This window comes from Bubalus kerabau, chromosome 15, assembly GCF_029407905.1.
Source record: "Bubalus kerabau isolate K-KA32 ecotype Philippines breed swamp buffalo chromosome 15, PCC_UOA_SB_1v2, whole genome shotgun sequence".
Taxonomy (NCBI): Eukaryota; Metazoa; Chordata; class Mammalia; order Artiodactyla; family Bovidae; genus Bubalus; species Bubalus kerabau.
In genome coordinates, this window is record NC_073638.1 from 47,067,737 (window position 1) to 47,093,731 (window position 25,995).

A 25,995-nucleotide genomic window follows, 5' to 3' on the forward strand; every position below is an offset into this window, starting at 1 on the left:
GACGGTGATGGTTGTTCAGCAGCAAGTTGTAATGGAGTTCTTGCAGGAGAAGATGAGTGAACATCCTTCTACAGCACCATCTTGTACTTTTACTGTTAAGTAAATTGGAACAAAAGAGTGATATTGAGTTTGTATTCAGATAAAATGCTCTTTAATGAGAGATGTATTCTCTGATCATTCTATCTAAATTAGCAACTCCAACTCTATATAATTCTCTGCTGTAAATTTATCTCCATGCCACATAGCATCTCATGACATGCATATTGTAAGTCATTTGTTTGTTTTTCTTTTCTTTTTCTCATAGTAAAATGTAAGCTCCCTGAGAGAATGCTTTTTGCCATTTTTGTTCACTGCTCTAAACCCAGTACTTAGATTGGTTCCTGGTACTTAGTAGATTTTTGATAAATGTTTGTCAAATGTGTGAATAAATATTGAGAAGAGGCATATGGGAGAAGTCTCAAAGAATTTAAAAGTATGATGATGGTAATTCTGGTCTCATAGAATGAGTTTAGAAGTATTCTGTGTGTGCTGTGCTATGCTAAGTCACTTCAGTCGTGTCTGACTCTTTGAGACCCCATGGACTGTGCCACCAGGTTCTTCTGTCCATGGGATTCTCCAGGCAAGAATACTGGAGTGGGCTGCCATGACTTCCTCTGGGGGATCTTCTCAACCCAGGGATTGAAACTTAGTCTCTTACATCTCCTGCATTGGCAGGTGAGTTCTTGACCACTAGCGCTGCCTGGGGAGCCCACAAAGTATTCTATTATCCTCTATTTTTTGGAATAATTTAAGAATTCTTCTTTAAACATTTGAGAGAGTTCATCCGTGAATCCATCTGGGGTTGGGCTTTTCTTGTTAGAAGCTTTTTGATTACTGAGTCAACCTTTTTACTTGTTATAAGTCTGTTTATATTTTAGATATCTTGTTGAGCCAGTTTTGGTAGTTTGTATGTTTCTAGAAAAATTTCCCTTTAATGTAGGTTATCAAATTTGCTGGCATGCAATTTTTTATGCTCTTATAATCCCTTTCCTTTTTATGAGCTTGGTAGTAATGTTCCCATGTTCATACTTAATTTTCATAATTTGAGTCTTCTCTCTTTTTATCTTGGTCTTTCTGATTATGCCCCTAGCCCTGGTCATGCTTATGACCTTCCTTCTAGGAAAGCTCCCCAGGAATATGTGGGAGATTTTCAAAGCTCTTATTTGCCAAGGCATCTCACTCCTCAGCCTTTCCTCTCAAGAATTTGGTTTGTCCATTGTTTGCTTTGACTGTCATTCCTTTCCAAATCACAGAGGCTAACACATTTGTGTTTACATATTTTTTGCCAAATGCCCTCAAGTAACCTCTACTATATCTTTATAACCTCTACTTTATTTGGGGAGAGTTCTGAGTTATCTGAAACAAAGACACATTGTTTCTGTCTTTCAGGGAGCCACCAGATGGGTTAAAAAATGATAACAATTCTTTGAGAACAAGGTCTGCTCTACTCCTTCCAGGACCAGGAGCCCACACAGGGAGCATAGGCTGCTCTTTTCAGGAATGTCACCAAGTCACAGAGGGAGAGATGGAGCCTCGGTTAGTTAAAATTCCACAGCGCTCTCCTACTGAGATGCAGTCATCTTTGTATGATTAAGTGCCCACAGGCTTCGCTGGAGTGTCCAGCAGCCCCTCCTAGAAGCTCCCTGTTATGGTTTTGTAACAGAATGCCTCTGGTAATATACCTTCTTGTGAACAGCTTTCTCTGGCACCCTGCAAGTTGGATTTCCAGTAAGTTCTGCTGGCACATGTCACAGCAACTTTCCCATTCAGTGTGCCATCCTGTACCCTCTCCAACAAGGACTGGATCTCAGCCCAGTGGAGCTCTTCCTTTGGAGAATCCATTTCACCTCTAGTGGCAGTGGCTGCTCCTATATCTGCTATTTATATAATCTTTAGAGTTCTATCTACTTACTAGGCAATCCCTTGATTTTCCAATTCCTTGTTATAGTTGATAATTCTTCTTATTTAATATTTCCTGTTCAGGTTATATGGCTTCCCTCTCTTTATTGGACAGAGAATGATATATTGGGGAAATGTATACAAAAAATTATAAACAGTGAATTTGGTAAAGCCTCAGAGCGAAACAAAAATAAATTTTCTTAATGTAATTGTGAGCTATACTAAAAGCTCTAAAATACTTTTGATATAGAAGAGATATGTTTTACATTAATCATCAATGATGACTTGAGACTAAAATTCCAAATGATTTCAGCAAAATTCAGTGTTCTAGTTATCTGTGCTTTGTACAAGCACAGAGTATAAAGCAATACCTATTTTATCACTCTCACAGATTCTATGGGTCCGGAATTCAAGAACAGTGCAGTGGAGAGGTTTTCTTTCTACTCCATGTATCTGAAACCTCAGCTCAGGAACCTCAAATAGCTGGGGGTGATCAAATTCCCGGGGTTGGAATCATTCAACAGGCTTGGCTCCTGGACTGACACAGTTTCAAAGCTGGGCTCAGCTGAGGTTGTTGACTGGAACACCTACCCATGGCCTTGGCATGTGGTTTAGACTTCTTTTTGCATGATGGCAGGATTTTTAGTGGGAGCATCATCCAGGGACCAAATATTACAGGAGGCACAGGTGGATGCTGGATGTGTTTTCCTGGCCAGGACTTCTGTCACAGTCTATTAGCTGTAAGTGAATCACTAAGGCCAGCTCAGATTCAAGGTGGTAGGCAGTAATTAGATTCAACTTCTCAATGGGGAATTTCCTGGTTACATTGCAAAAGAGTCTGAGGGATGGAGATGTTGCAGTCATCTTTGTAATATGTCATACCCAGTGAGAAGCTTGATAGGGAATAAAAGGGACAGAAAAATGCTTTACATTCTTATCTTGAGCTTAGTATTACAAGGACAAAATACTGAATCACTACTACATAATTTGGAATAATATAAAAATACAAATTTGAAAGTGTCCCTAAAGTTATGAATATAGTAACCAGTCAAGCAGATATATTTGATAAAACTTCTAAGTCAAAGAAATGGATATATAGGGAGATCCTCCCTGATAGCTCAGTTGGTATAGAATCTGCCTGCCATGCAGGAGATCATGGTTTGATTCCTGGGTCAGGAAGATCCACTGGAGAAGGGATAGGCTACCCACTCCAGCATTCTTGGGCTTCCCTTGTGGTTCAGATGGTAAAGAATCCCCCTGCAATGCAGGAGACCTGTGTTCGATCCCTGAGTTGGGAAGATCCCCCAGGAAGGGAAAGGCTACCTTCTCCAGTATTCTGACCTGGAGAATTCCATGGATTGTAGAGTCCATGGGGTTGCCAGAGTTGGACACGACTGAACGATTTTCACTCATGAAATGGATCAATTCAGCAAAAGTCAGAAGTAAAAAAAAAAAAAAAAGAGAAAACATAATGAAAATAAACGATGACCAAGGCAACCACAAATATGGAATTATGATAAATGTGGCTAGGTTGAATCTCCCTACTTAAATAGTAAGTCTCTCAGAATAGGTTAAGTAATATAGATGCAGCTAATGCTGTGTTGAAAAGACAGGCCCAAATTAAAATATCAACTGGATATGAAAATAAATGCATGAGAAAAGATAAATAGGCAATTAAAAATAAAATAGTGTGACAGTATTAAATTTATATAAAGCAAAACAAATGAAATGCACATGACAAAGAGGAATAGTTCATGAAGATTAAATAGAAGGCACACCTTTTTGTATTTATGGTGCAGAGTGCAGAGAGCATAATTAACTGCTCTGATCTTTCTGTTGTGTCAGAAATTTTGCTGAGACTCTAGGTTGCATATTGGATTTTCATGTATTTTTAAAAGAGTTGAGACACATCACCACAGCAGTTGTTGGCAAAGGTCTGCAATCTGGGCTGCTACACATAGACTCACATTGTGTAGAATTGCTTTCAGTCTGAATCAGTGGCCACTGTCCAACAAGAGTGAAGTAGGAATTCCTTTTGGAGGAAGTTTGTAGCCTTTGTTCTTGGGTAAGTTTCTAGGCGTAACTCTTAGGATGGCCTGTCTCAAATGGTGGACTGACTGCCTGCAGGTCTGCTGTGCTGCCCAGCAGCTACTTCCCTGGTGGGGTGAGCTCACGGTTTCTGATGTTGTTTTGGGCCCAGTGCTGTCTTCCAAGAGGCTGTTTTCCAAGGTTGACTCACACGCATACTTCCTGAGGTCTTTTTCCAGACTGTGGTCTCGGGTATTTTCTTTGATACAAATGAGTCAGCAGACCGTGTTATGCCTCTCTGAATCACTGCATCATGGATAAAGTCTTTATTAAGAATCTAGCAGAGGAAATGGCAACCCATTCTAGTATTCTTTCTGGGAAAATCTCATGGACAGAGGAGCCTGGTGGGCTATGGTCCATGGGGTTGCAAAGAGTTGGACACAACTGAGTGAGTACACACATGCATCTTGTACAGAGTTCTGTACTAAACTCAGAGAACATACAAAATGATCAAGGATCAGAGTTGAATGCAAAAGTATGCATTTTTGTTAGATGTTCAAAAAATAAAATTAGATTTAAATAATTGGTTATTTGGAGCTACTTTTCTAAGGCATTTCTGGGGCCATTGTCTTCTTTTCCTAGAAAGAATATTTTGCTACGCAATTCGACCATTTTTTTTCCATGTGTGTATCATATCTCAAAGCACGTTTTTTTTTTTATTATCTCTTGGTTGTCTGATTGTCACAGCATGCTGTGATTTCTAGCATTTTTTTCCTGGTAAGAGACAAAGGCAGATTATAACCCAGGTTTATTGAGAGCTAAAACTTCTGATTATTATGACTTTTAAGTTAAAGAACTGAAGGATTGTGAGGTTTCATAAGTTGCTCAAAATCATGCAGAAATTCTGGAACCCAGCAAAACTAAGAGGGAGAACAGTGTGAAGGTTATGCAATCAAACTTCCAATCTCTTGAATCCCAGCTATCACGCTTGAAAACTACTGGAAGAGGCAAAAAAATGGAAGTAAAACAAAATTTAATATTTGTTATCTGTTCAGTTCAGTTCAGTCACTCAGTTGTGTCTGACTCTTTGCGACTCCATGAATCGCAGCATGCCAGGCCTCCCTGTCCATCACCAACTCCTGGTGTTCACTCAGACTCATGTCTATCGAGTCAGTGATGCCATCCAGCCATCTCATCCTCTGTCGTCCCCTTCTCCTCCTGCCCCCAATCCCTCCCAGCATCAGAGCCTTTTCCAATGAGTCAACTCTTTGCACGAGGTGGCCAAAGTATTCAGCTTTAGCATCATTCCTTCCAAAGAAATCCCAGGGCAGATCTCCTTCAGAATGGACTGGTTGGATCTCCTTGTAGTCCAAGGGACTCTCAAGAGTCTTCTCCAACACCACAGTTCAAAAGCATCAATTCTTCGGGGCTCAGCTTTCTTCACAGTCCAACTCTCACATCCATACATGACCACTAGATAACAGATAATTGGTTATTGCTGATAATTGCTAAACTGTCTTTCAAAGAGGTTTTTCTACCCCTTTGTTACAGTATGGGATTTTATATTTTTGACATACACTGAAATGTTGCTTCATAGATACACAGTAGTATTTTACATATCCAGAATTTGTTTATGAGTGTCTATTTCATCACATCCATGCCATAATTAAAATTTTCAATTTAAAAATCTTTATTATTAGAATAAGTAAAAATTGATATTATAATTTTGGTTTACCTTTCTCATCATAGTTCTGTGAACTTTGACTATTTTTTAACTTTGACATTTTAAAAGATTTTTTCCCCCCATTTACATACTTAGGTAATTTTCTATTTTGGCTTTATGTACAACCCATCCTTTATGTATATGGCTTTATGTACAACCCATCTGCATCATGATGCAGAATACATCATGAGAAACGCTGGGCTGGATGAAGCACAAGCTGGAATCAAGATTGCCAGGAGAAATATCAAGAACCTCAGATATGCAGATGACACCCCCCTTATGGCAGAAAGCAAAGATGAATTAAAGAGCCTCTTGATGAAAGTGAAAGAAGAGAGTGAAAAAGTTGGCTTAAAGCTCAACATTCAGAAAACTAAGATCATGGCATCTGGTCCCATCACTTCATGGCAAATAGATGGGGAAACAGTAGAAAGAGTGACAGACTTTATGTTTTTAGGTTACAAAATCACTGCAGATGGTGACTGCAGCCATGAAATTAAAAGATGCTTACTCTTTGGAAGAAAAGTTATGACCAACCTAGACAACATATTAAAAAGCAGAGACATTACTTTGCTGACAAAGGTCCATCTAGTCAAAGCTAAGGTTTTTCCAGTAGTCATGTATGAATGTAAGATTTGGACCATAAAGAAAGCTGAGTGCTGAAGAATTAATGCTTTTGAACTGTGGTGTTGGAGAAGACTCTTGAGAGTCCCTTGGACTGCAAGGAGATTCAACCAGTCCATCCTAAAGGAAACCAGTCCTGAGTATTCATTGGAAGGACTGATGGTGAGCCTGAAACTCCAATACTTTAGCCACCTGATGCAAAGAACTGACTCACTGGAAAAGACCGTGATGCTGGGAAAGATTGAAGGCAGGAGGAGAAGGGGATGAAAGAGGATGAAATGGTTGGATGGCATCACCGACTTGATGGACATGAGTTTGAGTAATGATGAGTTGATGACGGACAGGGAAGCCTGGTGTGCTGCAGTCCACGGGGTTGCAAAGAGTCAGACAGGACTGAGTGACTGAACTGAACTGACAATAAAGAATGAACTGAACCCATCCTATAGTATTAAGAGAAAGAATGTTTTTCAAGTGCTTAGCATGGAATCTGAAAGCATAACCTTATTCTTAAGTTTTACTCTATGAATATTATCTCTATATGAATTTTCTGGAAATATTTTTTCATTCATTTTCTATTACATTCTAATTAATTTTACATATGCATACACTTAAACTTTTATATATTTATAGTAATTGCACTTTTAAAATTAATTATTTCATGACTTTTAAGCTTTCAATAATGTAAAATCCAATAGTTTAATAAGTATTCATATGCTTTTTCTTTACAAAAATTTATTTTAAAATTTTGTAATCAGTTCGGAATTTGACACAAAGTGAGAAAGTCCTAAATTAATTTCACCCACAGATAGCTAAAAGATGCTTGCTCTTTGGAAGAAAAGCTATGACAAACCTAGGCAGCATATTAAAAAGCAGAGAGATTACTTTAGCAACAAAGGTCTGTATTGTCAAAGCTATGGTTTTTCCAATAGTCATCTATGAATTTCTGGAAAAGGAAATGGCAACCCAGTCCAGTATTCTTGCCTGGAGAATTCCATGGACAGAAGAGCCTGGTGGGCTACAGTCCATGGAGTCACAAAGAGTCAGACATGACTAAGTGACTAACACAGGTATAGATATAAGAGTTGGACCAAAAATAAATCTGAGCACCCAAGAATTGATGCTTTTGAACTGTGGTGTTGGAGAAGACTCTTGAGAGTCCCTTGGACTGCAAGGAGATCAAACCAGTCAATCCTAAAGGAAATCAGTCCTGAATATACATTGGAAGGATTGATGCTGAAGCTAAAGCTCTAATACTTTGGCTACCTGATGCGAAGAGCTGACTCATTAGAAAAGACCCTGACACTGGGAAAGATTGAAGGCAGGAGGAGAAGGGGATAACAGAGGATGAGACAGTCAGATGGCATCACTGACTCAATGGACATGAGTTTGAGCAAGCTCTGGGAGATGGTGAAAAACAGGGAAGCCTGGCATGTTGCAGTCCATGGGGTCACAAAGAGTCAGACATGATTTAGTGACTGAACAACAACAGATAACTAAATCATTGTTGCACCACTGTTCAGTAAATAAACCTTCCCATCATTTTGCAATGCGCTTTTTTTTTTGTCAAAAAGTAAATTCAAACATATATTCAAAGATCGTTGCCTGACCAGTCAGTTTTCTCTATTTTTAATGCCAGTACTAATTGAATTAGTATATTTACCATATGATAGAAGAGGGTTTTGCTAATAATTTTGGATAATATTTTCAATTAAAAAAAGATTGGTTGTATTCAATTCAAACATACAAAGGAATATGGAAGAACTGATTATCTTAATCCCATTGATTCATTCCATTCAGAAATTTGATGGAAATTTCTGTTATAAGTGTCATAAGTAGTTTTAGAAATTTTTACCTTATATTTCTCTTTTACTTCTTTATCTTTTGAAATTAGCTAGTATTATTTTAAAAACCTTTGGATCATTATTGCTTTCTAAAACATTTCACAAAACATAACTATTTTACACTGCTGCTGCTGCTGCTAAGTTGCTTCAGTCTCTGTGCAACCCCATAGAACGCAGCCCACCAGGCTCCCCCATCCCTGGGATTCTCCAGGCAAGAACACTGGAGTGGGTTGCCATTTCCTTCTCCAATGCATGAAAGTGGAAAGAGAAAGTGAAGTTACTCAGTCGTATTGGACTCTGAGAGACCCCATGGACTGCATGCAGCCTACCAGGCTCTTCCATCCATGACATTTTCCAGGCAAGAGTACTGGAGTGGGGTGCCATTGCCTTCTCCAATTTTACACTACTGCTTTCCAAAGCTAATTATTTAGGAGATTCTCCTTGGTTTTTTTTTTTTTTTGGTAGGAAGGTGCATTGCTAAAATTTTACTGGGATAACTTTAATTAATATAAGCTCTTATTTATATTTTGCATCTTTTAAAAATCTTTATAATTTTCTAAACAATATAAAGAAACACTGATGGTGAACATCCTTGTCTAGATCTGGACTTTAAATAGTATGCTGCTGGAGCTCTCCTCAGTGTGGTGCTGGTGAATCCATTCAGTTCAGTTCAGTCTCTCAGTTATGTCCAACTCTTTGTGACCCCATGAAATGCAGTATGCTAGACTTCCCTATCCATCACCAACAAGCAAGTTTGAACTTGCTCAAACTCATGTCCATTGAGTCAATGATTCCATCCAATCATCTCACCCTATGTCGTCCCCTCCTCCTCCCGCCTTCAATCTTTCCCAGCATCAGGGTCTTCTCCAATGAGTCAGTTCTTTGCATCAGGTGGCCAAAGTATTGGAGTTTCAACTTCAGCATCAGTCCTTCCAATGAATATTCAGTACTGATTTCCTTGAGGATTGACTGGTTTGATCTCCTTGCAGTCCAAGGGACTCTCAAGAGTCTTCTCCAACACCACAGTTCAAAAGCATCAGTTTTTTGGCACTCAACTTTCTTTATGGTCCAAGTCTTACATTCATACATGACTACTGGAAAAACCTTAGCTTTGACTAGATGGACCTTTGTCAGCAAAGTAATGTCTCTGCTTTTTAATATGTTGTCTAGGTTGGTCATAACTTTTCTCCCAAGGAGCAAGTGTCTTTTAATTTCATGGCTGCGGTCACCATCTGCAGTGATTTTGGAGCCCAAGAAAATAAAATTTGTTTGTTTCCATTGTTTCCCCATCTATTTGACTTGAATTGATGAGAGCGGCTGTCATGATCTTAGTTTTCTGAATGTTGAGTTTTAAGCCAACTTTTTCATTCTCTTTCACTTTCATCACGAGGCTCTTTAGTTCTTCACTTTCTAACATAAGAGTGGTATCATCTGCATATCTGAGGTTATTGATATTTGAATGCTTTTCAGATAAACAATCTTAACTGGTTTGGTGATTTTATGTCTATTTCTAATTCTTGATTTGGTTTTTTAAAATCAGAAATGAATGAATTAAATAACTATCTCTGTTCAGGCTCTTGCATCTGTAATTTAAACAGAATGCTCTCTTGCTTTCACCATCCTTTCAGCATTTACTGCATGCCTCCCCTTGTGTCAGGCTCCAAGAGGTAGCAGTTCTGGGACTCTCCTCCGGTAGGGGTTTCTGTTCTTTCTAATATGTACACTTTTCTCACTTGTTTTCCAGACCTCAGGCCTTTGTCTCTATACAGATCTTGAGAGAAAAGAGGGCCAGAATTGCAATGATCACACTTAGGAAACAAAGTGAGAACACCGACAGAGGAGGAAGAAAGAGGCTGGGCAACCAGAACAGAGAGCTGGCACACAGGGCAGGAAATCAGCCTCCTCCTCACACCTCGGTCTCCCGGTCACTCCCTGCTAGGAGGTCTTGGAGAGATTCTCTGTGTATGGAACTGCCTTCTGTTGCTGTTGTTCAGTTGCTCATCATGTTTGACCCTTTGTGACCCCATGGACTGCAGCACCCCAGGCTTCCCTGTCCTTCACTATCTCTCGGAGATTGCTCAAACCCATGTCCATTGAGTCAGTGATGCCATCCAACCATCCCAGTGAGTCAGCTCTTTGAACCAGGTGGCCAAAGTATTGGAACTTCAGCTTCAGCATCAGTTCTTCTGATGAATATTCAGGGTTGATTTCCTTTAGGATTGACTGGTTTGATCTCCTTGCTGTTTAAGGGCTCTCAAGAGTCTTCTCCAGCACCTCAGTTCGAAAGAAGCAATTCTTCGCTGTTCAGCCTTCTTTATGGCTTCTATTCTCTTGGCTACACTCTTGATTTTGCTGCAAAGAGTACATCCTTTGCTCTCCCCTGGCGTCTGGGTTGTTGCATAGATTGGAACTTGGAGGTGCCCTGGACCCTTTATGTTACTCCCTTGGTCCTCCAAGAAGCTCTCTCTAATCTTTTTTCCTGTGTGCATCGAAACTTGATGTTTTCTCACTGCAGCCTGGAAAGACCTTCAACAGTCTTAGGAGCATATCAAATTCATCTCAGGGAAGAGAAGTACTCAGGCCTCAGTCCCTTGGGAAGCACTACTAGTATTCATTTCTGCTGATGAAGGTTTAGAGAGAGGTGTTTTTCCATCTGTGTGACTCTATCAAGGCCTGACCCTCCCACAAGACACAATTTTCTTCACCCTCCATAGGGACCATTTTCCAGCAGATGTATTCTCTCTGTTTTATGTTTTACTATATCTTATCTCATGGGTTATCTGTCCCATATAAGAGCATATTTATACTTCCTCTTCTAAATACATTCTACCTGACTCCCCCACCCCCAGACCCACTTTACACCTTGCTCTGTACCCAGAGAGGGTATTGCCTCTGGATGTTGTTAGGTTTGGCTAATAGGAAGCACTGGCAGTTGATCAGAGGCAGCAAGAAGGACAAGTTGAAGGATTTATCCCCCTGAGTCACCCCTTACAAGTCCACTCACTGTTCTGTAGTGCCTGGGGCCTCTCCTAAGGCCACTGCTCCCATGAGGTGATTCCCTTGATGACTCTGCCAGTCGTGAGCTCTCCATTGCTGTCCAGCCTAGGGAGGGTAATGCCTTTGATGTTACCAGCCCTGGTGTATTTTGCCACCCCTGCTTTATTATTATTATTGTTTTTAACTCTTCCCATGTATTTTGACAGTTCTCTTCATTATACTCTCTTCAATCTTTCCTTTTGCACGTATCATCTGTTTCCTGTTAGGACTTTGACTAATACACCTCCTGATCTCAACTTTCTTCCACCCAGCACCCTTGTCCTAAATCTGCTCCCTCTCTTTCCTTTCTTCCACAAATTCCTAAAGCATTTCTCTCAATGTGTAGCTCCCAGTTCCTTACCTCTCATATTCTTTTAAATCTACCTGAGATTTAAATATCAATAACCTCAGATATGCAGATGACCTCACCTTTATGGTAGAAAGTGAAGAGGAACTCAAAAGCCTCTTGATGAAAGTGAAAGTGGAGAGTGAAAAGTTGGCTTAAAGCTCAACATTCAGAAAACGAAGATCATGGCATCCGGTCCCACCACTTCATGGGAAATAGATGGGGAAACAGTGGAAACAGTGTCAGACTTCATTTTTCTGGGCTCCAAAATCACTACAGATGGTGACTGCAGCCATGAAATTAAAAGACGCTTACTCCTTGGAAGGAAAGTTATGACCAATCTAGATAGCATATTCAAAAGCAGAGACATTACTTTGCCAACAAAGGTTCGTCTAGTCAAGGCTATGGTTTTTCCTGTGGTCATGTATGGATGTGAGATTTGGACTGTGAAGAAGGCTGAGTGCCAAAGAATTGATGCTTTAGAACTGTGGTGTTGGAGAAGACTCTTGAGAGTCCCTTGGACTGCAAGGAGATCCAACCAGTCCATTCTGAAGGAGATCAGCCCTGGGATTTCTTTGGAAGGAATGATGCTAAAGCTGAAACTCCAGTACTTTGGCCACCTCATGCGAAGAGCTGACTCATTGGAAAAGATTCTGATGCTGGGAGGCATTGGAGGCAGGAGGAGAAGGAGATGACAGAGGATGAGATGGCTGGATGGCATCACTGACTCAATGGACATGAGTCTGAGTGAACTCCGGGAGTTGGTGATGGACAGGGAGGCCTGGCGTGCTGTGATTCATGGGGTCACAAAGAGTCGGACATGACTGAGCGACTGATCCGATCTAACCAAATTGTTTTCCAAAGTGGTTCTAACATTCTACATTGTTACCAACAATTTGAGAGTTCCAGTTGCTTTGCATCCTCATCAGCACTTGGTATATGTGTGTGTGTTAGTTGCTTAGTCGTGTCCGACTCTTGCAACCCCATAGACTGTGCCCACCAGGCCCCTCTGTCCATGGGATTCTCCAGGCAAGAACACTGGAGTGGATTGCCATTTCCTTCTCCAAAAGGAGCTATAGAAAGAAAGAAAGTGAAGTTGCTCAGTTGTGTCCAACTCTTTGTGACCCCATGGACTGTAGCCTACCAGGCTCCTCCATCCATGGAATTTTCCAGGCAGGAGTACTAGAGTGGGTTGCCATTTCCTTCTCCAGCACTTGATATGGTCAGTGTTAATTTTAGCCATCCTAATATGTCTATCATTGTAAGTTATTATGGTTTTAATTTGCATTTCTTCTATGACTAATGGTATTGAACATCTTTTAATATGCTTCTGAACTTGTTGGCTATCCATAAATCTTCCTTTGAAAAGTGTTCAAATATTTTTTACTGTTTGTGAGTTGTCTTATTATTTCTCTGTATAATTTCTTTACATAATCTGGATTCAAATCCTTTCTCAGACCCATGCAGTGCAAATATATTCACCAAGTCTGCAACTTACCTTTTATTTTTATTTATTTTGCAGAGTCACTGAGCTTTATGGTTCCATTTGGCCCCAAAACACACTTTTACTGGCCTCAAGTTATCTTTTCAAAAATAACTAGGCATGTGAATTTAAACGTTCCCCACCCCCAGGGGCCTTCCACCATTCGGTTCCTCCCAGGAGCTCCAAAGCGGAAGTTGAGTCTGTCCCACTCGGGTCGTTGCGAAGTGGCTCTGCTTCCTGGGGTGGGGGATGGGGGTGAGGTTCTGATGTGAATGACGGTGATGTGCCAGCGCAGAGGCTCTGCTGATGGCTGTCACATGGTTGCACAGGATGACTTTTATTTCCTGGCCATTTTATTTATTTATTTATTTTTTTTAATTTTATTTTATTTTTAAACTTTACATAACTGTATTAGATTTGCCAAATATCAAAATGAATCCGCCACAGGTATACATGTGTTCCCCATCCTGAACCCTCCTCCCTCCTCCCTCCCCATTCCATCCCTCTGGGTCGTCCCAGTGCACCAGCCCCAAGCATCCAGTATCGTGCATCGAACCTGGACTGGCAACTCATTTCATACATGATATTTACATGTTTCCTGGCCATTTTATAGAAGACTTTCAACTGTATTCCCAGAACTTCAGATTTGGACACCAAGTCATCGAGCTTCTCGCCTGGCGCTACTAAAGACTCCATGGTGTTGTGCAGAATGATGTTTCTGCACATCTGCACTGGTCTCATTCAGTTCAGCCTGCACTTTAGTCATGGAGTGAGCTTCTTGGGGGTTCTGGTGTCTACTGAGGTGACTGTCCAGGCCTGTGTACTGGATGGTATAGGGGGATCCAACTGGCCAGTCTATCCTGTGGACCTGCTTGGAGAATTCGTCTAGTACCTTCTCTAGCAAGGTAGAAGACCCCCAGGATGGATGTTCACTGTCAGCAATGACCACTTCTGCAAGACTGTCATTTCTCACGAAGACATAGCACAGATATTCTTGTTCCACAGAAGTTTGGCTATCTTTTGCAGAGCACTCCACAATCAGGATCCCTTGGAGAAGGAAATAACAACCTACTCCAGTGTTCTTGCCTGGAGAATCCCATGGACAGAAGAGCCTGACAGGCTACAGCCCATGGGGTTGCAAGAGTCAGACATGAATTAGCGACTAAACCACCACCACCACCACCAGCACCACAATCAGTTGGCTTGTGCAGGCGGTGAATTCCTAAACGCTGGACCTCTAGAAGAAGCTGAAAGAGGACACATCATATGTGGCTTTGAGCAGCACTGCCTTGGACTCACCTTTGTACAGACACTTAGGCTGTACAGCTTCATGGCACTGCGCCCTCGGGCCGGCCACCCACCTGGTGGTGGCCGGGGCTCACAGGGATCAGCATGGTGCCGCCCCTCGAGGGGCCGACGGGTCAGCCACCTGCTTCCTTCTGCCTTTTATTTCTAAATGGTGTCTTCTGATGAGCCGATTTTAAAATTTTGGTAAATTCTAATATATCAATTTTTATTTTATAGTTTTAAATAAAATTATAAAATAAAGCTAATGAACTATGCTGTGCTGTGATTAGTCACTCAGTCATGTCTGACTCTTTGCAACCCCATGGAATGCCCCACTAGGCTCCTCTGTCCATGGGGTTCTCCAGGCAAGAATACTGGAGTGGGTTGCCATGCCCTCTCCAGGGGATCTTCCAAAACCAGGAATTGAACCCAGGTCTCCCACATTGTGGGAGGTTTCTTTACTGTCTGCGCCACCAGGGAATCAATTTTTATTTTATAGCTTAAAATAAAACTATAAACTAATAAAATAAAACTAGTAAACTATAGTTTAAAATAAAACACATTTTGTGTCCTATTGAAGAAATTTTTGGTTAACATAAAGTTGCAAAGATTTTATCCTATTTTTTTTTCCTAGAAAATTCATAATTTTAGCTTTTATATTGTCTTAAGATTTTTGGATTACCTTGTTCAGAGGATGTGACTGCTGATTGATACCTGAGCTGGACCTGGGCAATCAGGATCCTCACTCCCTCCCTGTCCTTGGAATGGGTGTGCCACCCACCATTCCCATAGCCAGACCCATTTTCGAGGATGCAGCTGAACAGAGAGTCATGTGTTGTTGAGACCATCTGAGTGAATCCACTTAAGATTTCTCTATAAACTCCTAAGATTCTGGCTGGTGGTGTGAAGATTTACTCATCTTGTGGGTGCCCAAGACAAGCCTCCTAAGTAAATTCCCCTGCTTATTATACTTGCCATTTGTCTGGGATGGTCCGTGTCTTCAATTTCTACTTGGTCTCCATGGAGGAAGTTTATATTTTGTATATGAATATCCAGTTGTTTCAATACCCCTTATTGAAAAGTTTATACCTTTCCCACCACAGTACCTTGCATGTTAGTTAAAAAAAAAAAACCAAAAAAACCTGATTATTTATATATGTGTGTGTGTGTATTCTGAACTCTCCTTTTTGTTCCATTGAGCTATTAAACTATCCCTTATGTTAATATTACACTGTCTTGATATTGTAGATTTAAAACATCTTGAAATAAGTCCTCAGACTTTGATAACTTTTGAATTGTTTCCAAAATTATTTTTGTTCTGTTGGGTCTTTGCATTTCAGATAAGTTTGAGAAAAAGTTGTCCAGTTTTTACAAACAAAAAATCTTTTGGGATTTTCATTGAAATTGCATCACATTTATAGATCAATTTGGGAGACTAGACATTTTAGTCATATTGAGTTCTCCAATGCATGAACATAGTATTTCTCTTCATTAACTTAAATCTATAATTTCTCCCAGCTATGTTTTCTAATTTTCAGTGCAAAGACTCAGATATAGTTTATCAAATTAATTCCTGAGTATATTATGTATTTTGATGTCATCATACATAATTATTTTATGAATCTAATTTTCCAGTTTTTCATAGCTATTAATACTGTGTACAAGTGCAGAAAATCAATTTTGTTTTGACTTTATCAAATGACTCTGCTAAATTCACTTAATAGTACAGATCGTAGGTTTTTCTACTTACAGTCATGTTGTATTCAAGTGATAATCATTTTACTTTTATTCCCAGAAATGCTAAGATTTTATTTTATTTTATATGTGTTTTTCATCATTTATTTTGTTAATTTGATGAGGTAAATCAACTTTTTTGAATGTTAAATTATCTTTCATTCCTGGGTAAGCCTTGTCTAAGTTCAGTTCAGTTCAGTTGCTCAGTCGTGTCCTACTCTTTGCAATCCCATGGACTGCAGCATGCCAGGCCTCCCTGTCCCATCACCAACACCCAGAGTTTACTCAAACTCATGTCTATTGAGTCAGTGATGCCATCCAACCATCTCATCTTCTGTCGTCCCCTTCTCCTCCTGCCTTCAGTCTTTCCCAGATTCAGAGTCTTTTCCCATGAGTCAGTTCTTCGCATCAGGTGGCCAAAGTATTGGAGTTTCAGTTTCAACATCAGTCCTTCCAATGAATATTCAGGACTGATTTCCTTTAGGATGGACTGGTTGGATCTCCTTGCAGTCCAAAGACTCTCAAGAGTCTTCTCCAACACCACAGTTCAAAAGCATCAATTCTTTGGTGCTGAACTTTCTTTATAGTCCAGCTCTCACATCCATACATGACTACTGGGAAAACGACAGCTTTGACTAGATGGACCTTTGTCAGCAAAATAATGTCTCTGCTTTTTAATATGCTGTCTAGGTTGGTCATAACTTTTATTCCAAGGTGTAAGTGTCTTTTAATTTGATGGCTTCAGTCACCATCTGCAGTGATTTTGGAGCCCCCCCAAATAAAATCTCTCACTGTTTCCACTGTTTTCCCACCTATTTGCTATGAAGTGATGGGACAAGATGCCATGATCTTAGTATTCTTAATGTTGAGCTTTAAGCCAACTTTTTCATCCTCCTCTTTCACTTTTATCAAGAAGCTCTTAAGTTCTTCACTTTCTGCCATAAGGTTGGTGTCATCTGCATATCTGCGGTTATTGATATTTCTACTGGCAATGTTTCATCCAGCCCAGTGTTTCTCATGATGTACTCTGTATATAAGTTAAATACGCATGGTGACAATATACAGCCTTGAGGTACTCCTTTCCCTATTTGGAACCGGTCTGTTGTTCCATGTCCAGTTCTAACTGTTGCTTCTTGACCTGCATACATATTTCTCAAGAGGCAGGTCAGATGGTCTGGTATTCCAATCTCTTTCAGAATTTTCCACAGTTTGTTGTGATCCACACAGACAAAGGCTTTGGCATAGTCAATAAAGCAGAAGTAGATGTTTTTCTGGAACTCTCTTGCTTTTTCTTTTTTTTTAAATAAATTTATTTATTTTAATTGGAGGCTAATTACTTTACAATATTGTATTGGTTTTGCCATACATCAACATGAATCCACCATGGGTATACACGTGTTCCCCACCCTGAACCCCCCTCCCACCTCCTTCCCCGTACCATCCCTCTGGGTCATCTCAGTGCACCAGCCCCAAGCATCCTGTATCATGCATCAAACCTGGACTGGCGATTCATTTCATATATGATATTAGACATGTTTCAATGCCATTTTCCGAAATCATCCCACCCTCTTCTTCTCCCACAGAGTCCAACAGACTTCTATACATCTGTGTCTCTTTTGCTGTCTCGCATACTGGGTTATCATTACCATCTTTCTAAATTCCATATATATGGGTCAGTATACTGTATTGGTGTTTTTCTTTCTGGCTTACTTCACTCTGTATAATAGGCTCCAGTTTCATCCATCTCATTAGAACTGACTCAAATGTATTCTTTTTAATGGCTGAGTAATACTCCATTGTGTATATGTACCACTGCTTTCTTATCCATTCATCTGCTGATGGACATCTAGGTTGCTTTCATGTCCTGGCTATTATAAACAGTGCTGCAATTAACATTGGGGTACACGTGTCTCTTTCAATTCTGGTTTCCTCGGTGTGTATGCCCAGCAGTGGGATTGCTGGGTCATAAGGCAGTTCTATTTCCAGTTTTTTAAGGGATCTCCACTGGCAACTTGATCTCTGATTCTTCTGCCTTTTCTAAATTCAGCTTGAACATCTGGTTCACAGTTCACATACTGTTGGAGTCTGGCTTGGAGAATTTTGAGCATTACTTTACTAGCGTGTGAGATGAGTGCATTTGTGCAGTAGTTTGAACATTCTTTGGCATTACTTTTCTTTGGGATTGGAATGAAAACTGACCTTTTCCAGTCCAGTGGCCGCTGCTGAGTTTCCCAAATTTGCTGACATATTGAGTGCAGCACTTTCACAGCATCATCAAGCCCCATCTACTCATCATCATTTTTATATATTGTTGAGTTTGATTTACTAATCATTTGTAAAGGATTTTTATATATCTGTTCATGAGGGTTATTGGCCTGGATTTTCTTGTTTTGTAAGTCTTTAATTTGTTATCAGTTAATACTGACCTCATAAAATGAGGAGGAACATGTTCCCTCCTCCCCTATTTTCTAAAAATTTGCATAGGATTATTGTCTATTTCTTAATTGACAATATTTATCAGTAAAGACTTGATCCAGTTTCCTCCTCTTGACTTCATTGCCACAGATTTCTTCTCAGATTTCACTTATTCTTACTCATTCAGATATCATGTCTTTCTTCTCATGTCCAGAATATAGATAAGAAATCTACTAAGTCACTAATTAATTATCATCACTGCTGTGCTTAAACAACTCCCTTGTTCATTGTCTTCCTTGACCTCATATTTAACACAGTGTTATTCGGAAGAGCACTTAAGACCTGTTGCAGCCTGGGTTCAACCTCCCTCTTAAATCTCCTTCCTCTCCACTAATCCTTCAATTTTCAGTTTTTGGCCATTCAGCTAGAATTCCAGACTTTAGTAGTTTTGGTATCTTTAATGCTAATGTCTGATCCTGAAATATTCTATTCTCACTTTTCAACTTTCCTCTTAATATTGTCTCATTAGTATATCCTTCCTTGATTCCCACAGGCATGATTAGATTCTGTCTCTCCAAGGTGTTTCCATCTCTCCAAGGTGTGGCCACAGAAATCTTTGCTTGTACCTCTGCTTGCCTTTGGTGATGCTTTGCTTTAGCTTGATGTGTATCTTTCACCTGACTCTATAAATCCATATTTCTTTCTTTCTTTTGCAACCCTTAAGAGGAACTCAAGAAATACTTTTATTGATCTAGATTATTGATCCAAATCCTCTTGAATGTTCTTGGAGCTTTGGTCTTGTCCTGATCTCTTGATGTTTTACCCAATTTCTGAATTTAGATGAGGATTTGAGGATTTCAGTTAGATGGTCCATGTTTACGTTCATCTAATGTTTTAGTATTAATAATTTTCTTTTTGGGGGGCCAAAGGGCACATGGCTTGGAGGCTTTTAGTTCCCTGACCAGGGGTTGAACCTGTACCCTTAGCAGTGAAATCATGAAGTCTTAACCACAGGACTGCCAGGGAACCCCCAACTTCTCTATTTTCTGAGTCTTAAGTTCTTGTTTCAGTTCCTCATCCTCTCCTTCAGTTCCACTCAGATTGACCTTTGTATTGCTCCTGTCTACTCATTCCTCCTCCAATGAGGTTCTGACCTGATAGTTTCTACCTTATAATACCAATATCCTGAAGTTTCAGAGATATCCTAGCATCCTCTAAGATAGAATGATCTGTCCTAAGCTCATTGTTACCAAGCTTGGCTTCAGTGTTAGAAAGTTGAGTGCTTCACGTTAGTGTTCATAGTCTTGGCTCTACCTAAGATGACACCACCTGTGTCTTCTTCCCTCTGGAATTGGGTTAGTACCCTTAGAACACAGCTTTCCTAAATGGAGGAACTGGTTTTGGGCAATGATAATTTCCAATCAAATTGTGCTATTCTCTTTTAATATAACTTGTGTTAACGTCTATCTTTCTAATTAAGGATTATCTTTCTGAAGACATACAAATCTGGCCAAGTCCTGAACTACAAATTTTCATGTATTTGTTCTTATTTTTCCTTTGGTTTCATTAAAAAAATACTTTTTTTCTTCAAAAAACAAATTCTTTTTTCCTTACTGGATTTGAAGAATCCATGAAGACTCATGCATACCACCACACATGTCCTTTTACGTACACACTCAATTTTTCCAATCCTTCTCAATCCAATGCAATGTCCAGATCCTCTATTCTCTTGAATATTCTCTCATTGATTAATCTGGCACCGCTTTAAGGAGTGATTTTAGTGACTGAGTTGAGTCAAGTGTAGAGAAATTGGTTAAGAAGAGACAGAGCTGAAGGTAATCTCACTAAGGTGAGATAAGATATGGATGGCAATACCTACAGGACTTGGCCTGCCCTTGTGTCTACCATTTTGAAATCTAACACAGGAGACATTTGGCATTTTCTCCAGCCTTATTCCATGGCCAGATTCTCTCATCTTATAAACACTGTCACCTATTAATCCATTCTTCCTCTCACAGTCCCACCTATGTCATGGGGTCATATAGGTAATATTGTAGCTGGTCCTGGTGTTGTCCCTCCCCATCTCCCTGCCCTCCTCTTACTTTCCCTAAATCAGGTTGCTTGGTGATTAAATTAGGTGTCCCATTTCCCATCACAGCATGTCTCTCCTTGCTTCTGGCTGCAGGCCCTTAGCCCTCTCTTGACATGGCACCCTGGAATATGATGTTCAAAATATTCCCTATTGGGGCTGTTCCCTGAGGACTCAGTAACTAGAAGAGACCCTGTTAGACCTTTGTTTGAAGAGGGAGCAGAGTACTAATTGGTGTCTGGGTGGTGGGAGTTTCACTTTGGATCCCTATAGGCAGTGGCTGAAAAGGTGCCCATTAAATACCCTGTTCTTGGGACCTGACTGGTAGCTTAACTTCTCATTCCTCGTAGGTCAGTGCACCTCTTTGGTGAGTAATGTTTAAGGGTAGGCCCAAGGAAGAGAGATTCGTATAGGCTACATCTACAACTTAATTTTTCCCCCAACCTTCCCAGATCTGGATAATCTGATAGGCTGTCTGGGGGTAAAAATGCATTGTATTGATAACAGTAGGGAAAAAGGGGAAATATCACCAATATTGATAATGTGTACATCATCATAGATCTATCTAGACCTTTTTGTGTTGTATATGGGCTTCTCTGGTGGCTTATGTGGTAAAGAATCTGCCAGCAATGTGAGAGACCCAGGTTTGATCTCTGGGTTAGGACGATCCCTTGGAGAAGGGAATGGCTACCACTCCAGTATTCTTTCTTGGAAAATCTCATGGACAGAGGAGGCTGGCAGGTTATAGTCCATGGGGTCACAAAGAGTCGGGCAGGACTGAGTGACTAACACTTTCACATTGTGTCATATACAAGGGCGGGGGCGGGGATTGGGTGTGTGAGAATTACTTCCTCCAAAGCAAGCAAACATTCTGCTGGTTCTGGCCCAACAGTAAGTTATTTATAAGTTGGCTCCTCTTTGAAGCCTGCAGGGTGAGCCTTAGGGAAACATTTATGGAGGCCCCTGCATCTGCCTCCAGGAATCCTCTAGCTCCAGAATTCTTAATCTCATTTTACTACTTCCCTGATGGAAATAAAGGAGTTGAGCTTACTGAATTAGACTTTCCCTTGAGGCATAATGTTTATAATGAGGGACATTTGCTGGGTCCTCAGGGGATAGTTGGGCCATTAGATTTAAGTATTTCCTACACAGTCCTGAAAACACTGTTTCATTCCACAAAGTGGGCTGAGGCTTAAGGTTGGGCAGCTTTTTGGATAATATGAAACAGGTGCTCAGGTGATCAAAGCCACATTTCTTGACACCTTCCAACACCCCTTCCCTCACAGCACCATATTCTGGGGATGCTGAGGGAAACAATGTGTGTTGGGAGGTAGAAAAGGAACATTATCTGGGAGGATATAGTATTTTTGACTGGGTGGCTCTGGGTTACTACTAAACAACATCCACACACGGGATGAAACTACCTTTTTTTTTTTTTGGAACTTATCATCTTTTGTCAAATCAAATGCATTGCCTCTGAATTGCTAAAGTTTCTGTTGCTCTTAATCAGATAACTCCTAATGCCTCATTTACTTCTTGTAATTCAGTGACAATAAAATGACTGTTTCTAGCATTTGATAAGGAATTTTCACATATTGTATGTCACTGGATTCTCATGATCCTGTGAGGTAGGTTTTAGTATGTTCATTTCACATGTGAGGACACTAAGGCTTGAAAATGGTTAGATGCTTTGCTTAAAGTCACACAGCAGACATATGGAAGAAATAGTACCTCGAACCAGGATCTTGACTTCTGGTCCAGAGTTTAATACCAAGACGCCAGAACTATAGGTCCCCTCAAATCTCCTTATCTTCCAAGCCCTTATGCCTTCTGCTGTTATCACATAGTCTCCTTAGCAGCTATGGTTTAAGGTATGGGCAACAGTCATGTAATTTCTCTTGGAGAGAAAAGCAAAATGTTCTTGGTCATTTTAAAGCTGCACTGTTTCTTGTTTTTTTAAATTGTAGTATAATTGCTTTAAAATGCGGTGCTAGTTTCTGCTATATGACGAAGTGAATCAGTTATATGTATACAATGTAATATTACTCAGTCATAAAAAGGAATGAAATTGGGTCAGTTGTAGAGATGTGGATAGACCTTGAGTCTGTTACACAGAGTTGAGTAAGTCAGAAAGAGAAAAACAAATATTGTATGTTAATGCATATATGTTCCTTCTTTTCTGAACTGTGCTCCTGGGCTAACTTCTGCTCCTTTCCCTCATGGTTAGAGACTCCTTCTTGCTGCCATTGAAAGTATGAGAGGAACCCAGCTGTAATGTCTCTGCCTGGAATGTGAATCAGTCTTATGCTCCAAAACCCTCTCAGACCCTAGGCCCAGGTCTCTGCATGTTCTTGTGCTTTTCTTTGGCATGAGAGGACTGTGGTGCTGGCGGTGTTGGGGGATGCTGGAGAGACACCTAATCCCTAAGTCGTTCTTCATCTGCCATGCTATTTGGTTCCTGTGCTGCCCACTCGTGGCCACAGTGTCCTGGGCATTCTTCCTCTACTCCGTAGCAGTCACTATTCTCTTGAAGACAAGATGATAACCTCCTAGCTCGTGGATCAGTGGATGTGAGGTCTTGTCTGATTCTGCCACTAATAACTCTGGGACTCTGGGTCTTTTACTTATTTCTAGACCTTAGTTTTCTAACCTAAAAAATGATGGTTTGAGCATAGTACATGTTGGGGATATGTATAATTCTGTACACTTTATGTGATTACATGAAAAACTGAACTGGAAGGTATATCGGATCATTTTATTTTCTGTTCTCAGCAGTATAGGTGTGATATAGAGTTTTTGACTTTCATATGATAATTATTAAAAAAATTTCTGTTCATTCCAGGTCACCACAACTCTGAACTTTGTGTCTGCTGCTGCTGCTAAGTCGCTTCAGTTGTGTCCAAATCTGTGCGACCCCATAGATGGCAACCCAACAGGCTCCCCCGCCCCTGGGATTCTCCAGGCAAGAACACTGGAGTGGGCTGCCATTTCCTTCTCCAATGCATGAAAGTGAAAAGTGAAAGTGAAGTCCCTCAGTCGTATCTGACTCTTTGTGACCCCATGGACTGCAGCCTACCAGGCTCCTCCATCCATGGGATTTTCCAGGCAAGAGTACTGGAGTGGGATGCCACTGCCTTCTCCAGAACTTTGTGTCTACCCATGTACAATACCACCTTGAAGGAGAGGGAGATACAGAAGGTGGTGAAATCAAGATATCTATTGAGATTTTGGGGAAAGAAGCAAGATATACATTTGTGAAATGATTGGCGAATAATCCAAGGAGGAATCTAATTAGTGTTGGAGTCATCGGGGACCATTTATTCTGTAACCTGGAAGTCAGTGGAGTTTGGAGAAGTGGAATGTCTCCAAATTAAGGAATTTTCCAGATGTTAGGATTTGGGGCAGTTTCAGATGAAGGTTGGTTGTAATAAGACTTATGTGAGGTCTATGCTGATTAGATCAATCACTAGCATTCAGAATTTGGGAATAAGAGCATGATGGCAAGGAGTTTCACTTACAACAGTTCCTGGGCATCTACTTGAATCTGTGATTTACTTAAATTATGTCAACTGTTCCAGGTCACAGATATAGTAGGAGGTGTAATTCTGGAAACTGGTTTCTGCTTTTTTTTGTTCAATGCATTTCCCACTAGACCAAGCTGACTTGCCTCTTTCGTGTTTAAAGATCTTGCAGAAATATTGACTAAATTGAAAATTACTTTTGACTATTTTCTTAGAATAATGGGGAAAGACTGATGGTGATGGTGGAGTTAGTGAGACCACATGTTCTGAGCTCTTAACCTTCTCATTGAATTTAACCTGCTTGCCTTTCTTTGCAGGGGCACTTCACACTTCTAAGTGAGGTGACCACCATGACTTTTCCCAATAATTCTCATCTCTTCTCACATACTTTCTTCTTGGCTGACATCCCAGGACTGACTGCTGTCCGCATTTGGATCTCACTTCCCTTTTGCTTCATGTTCTTCCTGGCAGTGACTGGGAATGGTATCCTGCTTTTTCTCATCTGGACAGAATGCAGTCTTCACCAGCCCATGTTTTTATTTCTTGCCATGCTCTCCTCTGTTGGCCTGGTTCTCTCTCTCTCCACTCTGCCCAAGATGCTGGCCATTTTCTGGTTTGGTGCTACAGCCATCAGCTCCTACTCCTGTCTTTTCCAGATGTTCTCCCTCCATGCATCTCTGCCATGGAATCAAGAGTGCTGGTGGCCATGGCCCTGGACCGCTTTGTGGCCATCTGTAACCCACCACGTTATGCAACCATTCTTACCCCAGTAGTTGTTGCCAAGATTAGAGGCCTGGTGGTGCTTTGAGGTGTGGGTTTGACCACCTCCTTTCCAGGCCCAGCCCATGGGCTGCCCTACTGTGGCTCCCACACAATTGCCTACACCTACTGTGAGCATATGGCAGTGGTGAAACTGGCCTGTGGGGCCACCACCGTGGATAACCTCTATGCCTTTGCTGTGGAGATCTTTCTCGGTGCTGGGGATGTGGCCTTTATTGCCTACTCTTAAGGGCAGATTGTGAGGACCATGATTCATTTGTCTTCATCTGAGGCACATGCTAAAGCAGGCAGCACACGTCAGCTTACGTCTATGTCATTCTCTTTTTCTACGAAGCAGGCTTTCTTTCTGTAATCATGCAGCGCTTTGGCCAACCCACAGCCTCTGCTGCCAAAGTCATCCTTGCCAATCTCTACTTGCTCTTTCCCCCTGCACTGGACCCCATTGTCTATGGAGTCAAGACCAATCATATCTGGGAGCACATGTGTAAAATTCTAAGTCTCAACTGTATTGATCCCACCTGAGTGTAGTTCTCATTAGTTGGACTTTGGGGGCCAAGGTGACCCTCCCCTGTGTGATGGGAGCCCCATAAGACCATGCTACTTACCTGGTGGGGACAAAGAAGAGAAAGCAAATGAAGTTATCCTGAGTGTTTAGAAGTTGGGAAATCTCTTCTGCGACCTATGGTGTTTAGATATTTAGATGAAAATCGAGAAAGGCTGGGGTGTATCAGATGATCAGTTAGCAAGTACTTTTTTGGATACCTTTTCCCCTAAAAGTTTGTTATTTACTTGTCTTGACCAAATAAGTGCATCAGGTAATTAAGAAATAATTAGACTTTAATAGATCTGGATCAAGTGACTCAGGAGTTCAAATGAAAACATGGACCACCTCCCACCACCATGACGCTGACACATAGCCTGTCTGTGGAACAAGTAAGGCTCCCTCTATCAGAAAAACTTTGGCATCACAGAAACTGGGGTGGCAAATTCTGGAGATACTTTAAGTCTTATGATCATGAGAGAAACTCTGTAAAATATTCATGTTCCATCTGACTCCAAAATTGCCAATAACATTTGAAATCTTTATTCTTTGTATTTTTCTAGCCTGCTTTTGAGATGGATGACCCTCTATGGTTCTTATAGTATTATGAAT

General features: G+C 40.7%; 1 pseudogene; it reads right to left on the reverse strand.

Moving 5' to 3' along the window:
* Nucleotides 1-13,130: 13,130 nt before the first annotated feature.
* Nucleotides 13,131-14,348, reverse strand: LOC129627757 (synaptobrevin homolog YKT6-like; annotated as a pseudogene).
* Nucleotides 14,349-25,995: the final 11,647 nt, after the last annotated feature.